The 9,509-nt window shown below is 40.3% G+C and overlaps 1 long non-coding RNA gene across 1 annotated transcript; it reads right to left on the minus strand.

Moving 5' to 3' along the window:
• Window positions 1-1,520: 1,520 nt before the first annotated feature.
• On the minus strand, window positions 1,521-6,601 carry LOC112843861 (uncharacterized). The gene is made up of 3 exons (XR_003216401.1): window positions 6,573-6,601; window positions 2,917-3,064; window positions 1,521-1,645 (listed from the first exon to the last, which is right to left on the minus strand). It is a non-coding gene; the product is annotated as an uncharacterized LOC112843861 (long non-coding RNA).
• Window positions 6,602-9,509: the final 2,908 nt, after the last annotated feature.

Below are 9,509 nucleotides of genomic sequence, written 5' to 3' on the forward strand. Positions count from 1 at the left end.
TTGTTCATAGTGCTTCTTTAGAAACTTACTTTAAGAGAAAGACATTTTAGACCTTTCCTGCCTTATATTTACAAAAAATAACTAGTAACAAGGTTGCTAGTGACCAGTTTAAGGTTAGGACTAAGGGAACTTTCAGCTTATTATATAAAGGTGTGTGAAACAACGACAAAAGAAGATCTGGAAGGTAAAAATGCATGTAAGGGAGCTGCTTCGAAATATAGCATTTTCTAGTTTATTAAACTGAGATTGTTTAGCATTTGCACCCCAACCCTAGCCTTTAGCAGATTGTTGGTGAACTGGTAGATGTTAAGAGGTTCACTCTCTGAGGTCTTAAGCCATCATTGGGGAAAAGCCCAAACCTACCCCTAACCCTAGGCCTTCACTCTTTGTTTTCCTACCAAGTCTTTGCAATCAGGCAACACATAAAATAATCATTCTGACACACCTGGAAAACTGTTCATGTTTTCAAAAAAGTCTGTTTTGCTTTACTCCGAAATGTAGACGTTAGGATAGAGTTACCTGTGACGACTTAAACCTCAGTGGGTTATTTATTTGCAGCTTCAACTGTCCTTGTCGAAAAGCCAAGCAAATACATTTCCTACAGCCAAAGATATTTTCAATCAAATGAAACACTGTACAAACAAAACCAGCAGCTGGGTGACAGTGTTTCAACAAACGACTTCGCTCTTCAATTACTGCATTCGAGCCCTTAAAACGAAGATATTTTTGTCTCTGTCTCCTTGTTACAATCCATGTCTGATGTCTTGCTCTCACAAGTAGCTCCCTAAGGTTTTTCTCTGATGACTTGTAAAGCCACAATCTTTTAAAGTTGGTACTCTGTAACCGCAACATCATGCTTGGTTTTGACACTGATTGGGGATCAATTGGTCTGTGATTATGAGCTTGCTGACAGCGTTGGCTCAGGTCATGTGTCATTTTTGCAGAGAGATGGAAGATGAGAGGAGGGATGATGATGACTTGGGGTTTTTCTGGTTTCTAAAGCTCTCCAACCTCTAACCCTGCGGAGCACAATGTTGCTTATCCAGGACTGCAAGAAGAACCAGGACAAAAAAATGCTTTGATGTTAATGTTTTTGTGTTTTTGCAAAATCCTCCATCAAACGTGTTACACTAATTTCTTTTCTACAACTAAGTGTTTTCAAAGAAATGAACAGTGGTGAGGAGAACAAGGGGATTATCGTTAGAGCTGGGTGCATAATTAGCACTTACGTGGTGAAGCCCGAGTAAAAGTCTGGCAAACCCTGCATGTACTAAGCTAGAAAGTGACAGCCAAGAATCTATTGATGAACCGTCATCCACATGACATTAGCACCCGCTTTTATTGAAGAAGTGAGCTGGGAGAGCTGCCTATTGAAGCGCCTCAGGGTGCCATCAGATCCTTTGTTCTGATAGGACCACAAACCTCCAACCTGCATGTGTGTGATCTCTCCTCCGACTCACACCATTCAGCCAGTGACTGATGACGTTCCTCTCCAGTGCCAGGCGACATTACGGCACAAAGGGCCACTCCGGGTGAAACAAAGACCCTCTAATTGTGCCTTTGAGTAAACCGCTTGGTCAGTCAGCTGGTGGCTAGAGGGTCCCTCGGGTCCGGCTGTCCTACAGATTGGCTCAGGCTTGGGCTGCTGCACCAGGAGGAAAGTGAGAAAAAAGAGTCTTTTGTCTCCTAGTTCAGATGCTTGACTAATATTATGGTTGAGCATGGAATTATATTACAAGTGAAACAATTACTGGGTGTGTATCCAAAGCCTGATATATCTTTTTCCTCCCTGTTGTCTGTTTTGAGAACATCATTATAGATCAGTTTTAGTCAGTAATAGTCATTACGACAATAATACCTATTCATCTACAGATGAAAAAAGCTTCCTATCTTAGTAGTGATCATGAAAACCTACAGAGCTCAGCGTTTATTAATAGTTTAATTGTATATTCATGTCCCGTCTTTAAGAATTAGTCTGTAGAGCTCAGTGGGCTCATGGTCGCAGGTAAGTAAGGTTTATAGGTGATGACATTTTCAGGGTAAGGATTAAGTTCACTTTTTTTGGAAAACCCAGAAAAAGATCTTATGACATTGTTCTACAGAACTGCAAGGCCAAGATACATGTAAGAGAGTTCACTTTCTGAAACTGCAATCAATTGGCATGTGGCTGAAATGCAACCTCTGCACCACGATCATTCTGGCGCCCTCTTGGAATTCCTCCGCTATGAAAACACGAGGACTGCAATGAAAGCACTTTCTTAATCCACTTTTTGAAGTGAGGACTTTATTAAATGGACAACAATAACAAGAAAATGCACAGACATCCGTTAGGTAACACAAATGCTGTGCCTTTAAGGAGCCCAATCAAGGCTCATCTGAAATATAACAGTTAAACAAGAAAGCAAGACATGAGTGGTTAGTAGTGGTTGCTTTTAATGATTAACCTTTTTTTAAAAAAATAAAAAAATAAGCATGTATCCTAGTGCTGCAGCAGCTATCATACATCCACCATGACCAACTACAAATGTATATTTGTAGCTGGTAATGGTGTAGGGAGTAGCAACTCCCTATTTAGACTGTGCTCTAAATAGGGAGTTATATCATCCAGTTCATCCGGGACACTGGGACCGTCCTGACTGTGATGGATGGTGGATGCTGGTGGTCTGTTGTTGTGGATGCAAACATCCAGGCCATTTGGTCCTATTGTTAGCCATTGTAAATGGTGGCTATTGAAGGATAACCCTGCCTCTAGTCCTGAGGTCAATGAGGTTTGATGATGGTGTAATGGATACTAAATGACACTTTAAAGAGGGAAAATTAGGGTGCAGTGTTTTCACATCTAATAATCTTCATTTTTATGGAGACAAATTCTCTCCCCACTAAAATGCTGTGGGAGTGGGTCCTGCTTCAGCTCACCTGACTGAGCAGGCAACCATATGCCACAAGGCTCAATGCAGTGGCTCGGGTTCAAGTCCAGGTGGGGCCCTTTGCTGCAAATCTTCCCCACATGCTTTTTCTTCCAAGTGTCCATTCTTCACTGCTCTACTAAATAAAGGCAAGATGCCTAAAATATAATGGGAAAATAGACAACTTTGGGCAGTCAAAGGTTGAATATAAAAACCAAAAGTCAGCTTGGGTTATTCTTATAGCAGAACCTCACAGAATCTAGACCAGTGCCGTGACAACTTCTCCACATCAAAACATGTTTTCTCCAAAACCAGTCGGTTATTTGTGGCGTCTCCCATGTAGCGGCATGTCGCAAGTACAGTGTTTGTTGTTGCTGTGAAAAGACAGCCTGCTCTCAGATACATATTTGTGTGTGTGTGTCTGTGAGAGAGAAAAGCCTGGCTGCTAGGATGAAGCAGCGACAGACAACAGACTGAGAGGCAGTCTGCTCCCGCTGAGCCCTCACTGCTGTGCTCTGAACACGCCGCTAGAAAGTGCTCTTCTGCAGATTATACCCGACTCCCTCGCTCAGAGTCCCCCGCGTTGGATCCGCATGCACACACACACACGCACACGCACACACACACACAGTGTGCACTGCTGTGTTTCAGCCTATCGTGTGTGGAAATATAGCAAAGTGATTTTGTCTAATAGATATACACACTGCCCTTTTGTATATCTGCAGGGCTTGAAAGTGTTTTAAATAAATAAAAAATGTAAATAAATTCAACATATTAGTGTTTTAAGATGATTACGCTACGTGCAAAACGTCATTTGCAGGGTCTAACACGGGTGCATTGATTTCATTTGTATCAGACAGATTTGTTTGACATGAGCGATAAGGGGCGGGGCCAACTGAAAATCAAAAGGGGCGAGTCGAGTGTCTGCAAAGCAAGATGGATGGACAGGGTGTTTTTTATCAACTGTTTTCTCGTTAAATCTCTGTTTTATTCATACTTTAATAATTCAGTATCAGGTTATCATTCATCAGTCTATCAGCCTGTAAATAATAATAAGTAAATATTTTGGGAATTTTATTTGTGGATCTGCATACGTGTGTATATGTTTTATGTATCTTGTGCTTCCTTAGCAAGGTAATAAATGTAAATAACTGTCTGCAGAGAGATTAGGGTCTTCATGCTAGGCTGCACTGCCAATTGAAATCTGCTGATGAGGATGGTCAGAGGACCAACTGTTCCTCAGACAACACCACAGAGCCGCCAGTCCATCGCCATTTGTTATCAGCTCTCACACACACAGCACAGCCTGGTGGGGTTATTATAGTCCCGGTCCCCCAGGACTACAGTGTGTCTGTAAGGGTCTGCTGTGAGTGTGACGAATAATTTTGCATTCCACATACTTCTGTGCGACGAAAAATTGTGTTCATATATGTGCATGCAGGGAAAAACAAATGTGAAATAAATGCGTGCATATGTGTAAGTCCCACTGGGTGCTGACTGACGGACAATAGAGGAATTCCCAGTGGGCACTCCGACTCCCAGTGAGACTTTCCAGTCCCGGTGGAGTCCCATATTTCCCAGAGTCCCCAGTGTCTCCTCTATCACTTTTAAGACAGTAATTATTTCTTCGTTTTCAATTAGCAGCTGTCACCCAGAGTGGACATGGTGGCCACAGAGGACGTAGCTATTTTCTGTCAAGCCAAGATTAATCGTAATTTTTTAATTCACAGGCTGATCATCCATGCTAATTGTAGCTGCACCTGTTGGAGTTACAGTAAAACCTTAAATATAGTTTTTAACATGTTAAAAAATGCCTTTGAATTTTAGTATACGGGATCTGATATAGCTTTTTATATAAGTGTGTTAAATAGGACTGAGTGTCTGTTGGTGCCTGAACATTAAACTATAATTAACTGAGCATTCACCAAATGGACAAGATAAAGCCAAGTTTCCTCTGATTTCAGATTTTTACGTGAAGCTAGGCTAACTTCTAACTGGTTATAATTTTGTATTTATACCACTGAAATGAGGTCCAACAACATTTTCAACAAATCTCCAAGAAAATAAAATTATGCCACAATATGCTGAACAATTTCTTTAAAGGAACAGTAGTTTGACACTGAGAGAGAGTAAGCTAAGCTAATGTGCCACATATGTGTATATATTAATACAAAATCATTGCCAAGCTAGGCTAACTTTTCTCTGGTGTAAGTGAAATTATGAATTTGTTTAGGGCTAATTTTCAACATATTGAAAAAAAAAATTAAGGTACACTACAAGTAGTTGCACTTATGCATTAAAAATAGCAAGGGTAGGTTTGAAAGTTTGCAACATCTTACACAGTAATAACATCATACACTAAGTGGCTAAAGTGGGCTTTAGCAGTTGAGGAAACCTAAGATCCACTGTAGCAATACAGTGTGGGGGAAAAAAATTACTTATTCTTGACTTGTTTTTTGAGCTTGGATCATTTATTTATTTATTTTTTGGTTTCTTTTTTTTTGATTTAGCGAAAAAGATATAAACAGCATGAAATATTTGGCTGTTATGTGGTCTAGATGTTGATAAATGATGTTCCCTATCCTCCCCTATCCTCCATGTAACCTGGCATTGACCATGAAGATCACAGGCTGCCCAGTGCCAGTTCGACTCTATGTTGAACTGCACATCACTGCAAACTTCACACTACTGCACGCCTAACTGGTCTAGACTCAAATGCACCTAACTGCAAGATTTGGACCACACAAAATTAGTGTACTTTTTTGCAAGACCTTTCAACATAATACAACACAACACATCATGATTTAAAAACTCTAAACCAAATAGGATATTGTACTGGGGACTGTTCATGCTGACGTTCAAGTGTTAAGTTACAGTGTTATATCAGCTATTCCAGTTATCTGTGATATTGTTAATTTATAACATAACTGCAGCTGCTTGTTCTGTATTAAGTGGGGCAAGCAATGCCCAACATAAATGAGACTGCTCTGGTCACGTTTGTGTTTTGGGGTGTTATGCTAATAAAGTTGCATTCCTGTAGTTGGCCGTTGTATGGAAAACAGGAACTGCAAATCAAAATAGAGATCTCTGTCTCCTCCTTTAGCTTAAGCTCGCTATAATTTTCCAGTTTGTACCATTAGGTATAGACTGCTTTACCATAAGGTAAAAATAATAATAAATAATAAAAAATAATCTCATCTCTTTCCATCCAGTTTTTCTTACATCTCAATCTCTGAAAAATTAATCAATAACAAAGCAAACATTAATAATTACTCTCCTAGCTAACTGCACATTATCTAGCTAACTGCTAACTCTATATTATCTAGCAGACACATTATGCGTGTTTGGTGGCAGTCATTGAGCTGTCTGAAAAGTTGTATTTGAAATAAACTGCCACTTAACACCCCCCCCCCCCCCCCCCCCAACTAATTACCAAACAAAAACCATTATTGTGTTCATGCGTCATTGCTAGAAAATGAGTACTGCCACCACAACTATATTTATATCACAGGGATGTATAATGAAGGATATGGAATGACATTATATGTTTATTACTGAGGAAGTATCTTCTCTAGAAGCAATGCACATGAAAGGCTGCAGCACATGAAGAATGAACTTGTCTGACGGCGATACGCATTAACCTGCCTATTAGATTTAATTGCTCACCAAGGTGCTCGACCATATCGTTCCAGCCCACTTCAAGCCTGCGGTCAGGAGTGATCCCTGTGCTAAAACACAAGCAATAATGCTGCATATCTTAAATACAATGTTCAAAATTAAGATGTCAGTGAACGAAGGAAAAATGTTTATGTTTTTCTTGTTTCATTTCTTAATCCATAAAGATAAAGCGGCAACATTTTGCTGCCAGCTATCAGCTCAAAGTTGTAAACAGAAAAATATGAGTTCAAGTCGAGGTGTTTTAAGGCTTCAGCGTGCAGCTGGTGTACAGCCTCTGTTTTCAAAATGCCCTCGCTGTTTCAAACTGCAGCTGCAGTCCGTGCAGTAGAAACCACATGTTTGCATTTGAATACAGCCCCTCTGCATCATGGCCCATCATGGGAATGCGGACCATGTGGGCTGGTGGCTTTGGTAAGTTTTGGAACTTTTTACGTGAGGAGTTTCCGGTCGAGCGCTCTATTTCTGTGACGGACAGTGCAACTGTTTTTTGAATGCTGATTGAAAAACCCTCAGCGTTCTTTCTGAGCATTTTGAAACACTAAATAAACGTCACATTTGCACATTAAAGTGATTTCCAAGCAAATGTGAAGCACATGGTAGAAGTAGTTTATTAACACATTAAAAGGTTACAGAGACAAGCAGGAAACTGAAGCAGTGTGGCCCCGTTGTACTTCAGAGGATCTGGGACCTCCACGCCATTTCAATTCAAATGGGGTGGCAGCAGCCCAGCGCTTTGAGAGCTTCTCAGAGGGGCGATTTCTGGAGCGAATCCCTTGTTGCAAACTCCTCTTTAACACTCTCTGTCAAGGTTGAACCAACAATGCACTTAACCTCCGGCGGCTCCGGCAGAGCTGCGGCGGCAGAGGATTGCGGTTTTCCTTTCAGCTGAGAGTGTGTGGAGTTAAGAAGAATGTTGTGGAAAAGGGAGCATGAGTCAGCACTCTTTGATTTATTAGAGCACAAAAAAAGAAGAAATGAAACATAATCAGGTATTTAAAAGATGCAATTATTCATTTTTGTAATTATGTTTTGGAAGGAGAATGTGGAAAAAGGTTATAAATAACTAGAAATAAGTTGAACGTGTTGGCGGTGCTCTGAGTGCGAGTTGTGCGAAACTTTGCTGCATGATGAAGCGTAACTCGGAGATACTATCCCACTGCGAATAAACCGGTGTCTGTCCTCTTATGGGAAATGTTGCCAGCATTATATTTAATTAGCTTTCTTTAGCGTGTGTATAAAGAAAACAATTAGTCTTAATTAAAATCGCTGCATGCCGTTGTGTGGTTTCAAAGTAATAAACTGCCGGTGCACACACACTGAGCATAAATAAATAATTTCCAGTCGCTTTATTGAGTAGTGGCTTTACATTTACCATGGGGGTAGCTTTATACAAGCTGCTCATATTTATCCTAATTGGCTTATGATCTTAGCATTAATAACTGTTAGACTTTAATCAAGGAATGTTAATAGCACACGGCTATATGTGCATGTCATTATATGTTATTAGTCATGTAGGTTATATAGCTCGAACCCGCGTGCTAAAGCAGCTTTTGTTCCTGATGGAAGCCTGTGTGTGTGTGTCAATAATTTATTTGTAATAGCAGAGATTTTTTTCCATTTTTTACAGTGTGGGAGACTCAGGCCACAGAGCAGCAAACACAATAACGGTGCAAGCGTGTGACGAATGAGAAGGGTAAATATTGTGTACATCTGAGAGCTGCTGAGGCGAGGCAGTAGCCTAAAGAGGTACTGAGAAGGAGAGGGAAAAAACACAAATGCACACACACACAGACACACACGAAGCACACATGAATTTGGTTTAATATGTAGCTTCTCCACTTGGGAAGTGAAGCAGAACCCTTGCTGTTCTCCCACCAGAAGGCTGGGAGAATATGGGCTGTGTATGTGTGTGTATGTCTGTGTGTGTGTGGGTATGCTTAAGAGTTGACTCTATTATTCAGTCTCTTCATATTCTTCAAATTGCTCCAGCAGGGAAAAGTGGCACAGGCCCTGGAGGACTGTAGGAGCTGGTGTTCTTTTTCTTCTTATTGTTGTTGTTATTTAACATTAGAGGAGGTGGAAGCCACACAGAAAAATATTTGGAAAGTCTGACTGGATTTTACTGAGGGATTAACTCACAGCTAGTCTCTTGGAAGAATATAGCTATAGTCTGAAAGCGGTGCCTGTGCATTAGCATTAGCATCAGGTATTTCTAGGCAACAAAGGCTTTTTCAGAGTTCTTATAACTCTTGGAAGTAGTCCTTCCCTTCTTTGTGTGTCCACAATGGAGGAGCTAGGGACTATCAAAGACCATAAAAGCCTATTTTTAGGGTCAGCAAACCTGTTTTATCTGTAATGCATGTAGCTTATTGCTAATGCTATTGTAGCAAGTGGACAGTGCAACACATTAAACTGCAATCCCCTCCTCCCCCATGGGCCAGTCTCTCAACTTTTCTCCCTTTCCAACTCCAGTGACACTTATTATGTGTTATTGTTGCTACTGACAACACAATTTCAAATATAATCCCAATTCCCCAAAAGTTGGGATGCCGGGTAAAATGTAAATATAAAAAGACATCAAAGATTTGTAAATACAATAAACCCATATTTTATTCAGAATAGAACATAGAAAAAAATCATGGATGTAAACTTTCAGCATTTTAGGAAAAATATTTGGTCTTTTTGAATTTGATGACAGCAAAAGGTTGGAAAAGTAAGTGGTACTAAAAAGAAACAGCTAGAGGAACACTGAGCAACGAAAGTGGTTACCTGGCAACAGGTTGGTAAGATGATTGGGCAGGTGTTCATCTGCCTGTTTCAGAATAATATTCCTCTACATAAAACTGTAAACAGACACTCAGAATATATCATCACCTACACTACATAAAATCATGAAAAAGGTTCAGAGAATCTGGAGAAATCTGT

This window comes from Oreochromis niloticus, linkage group LG23 (assembly GCF_001858045.2).
Source record: "Oreochromis niloticus isolate F11D_XX linkage group LG23, O_niloticus_UMD_NMBU, whole genome shotgun sequence".
NCBI classification, from domain to species: domain Eukaryota; kingdom Metazoa; phylum Chordata; class Actinopteri; order Cichliformes; family Cichlidae; genus Oreochromis; species Oreochromis niloticus.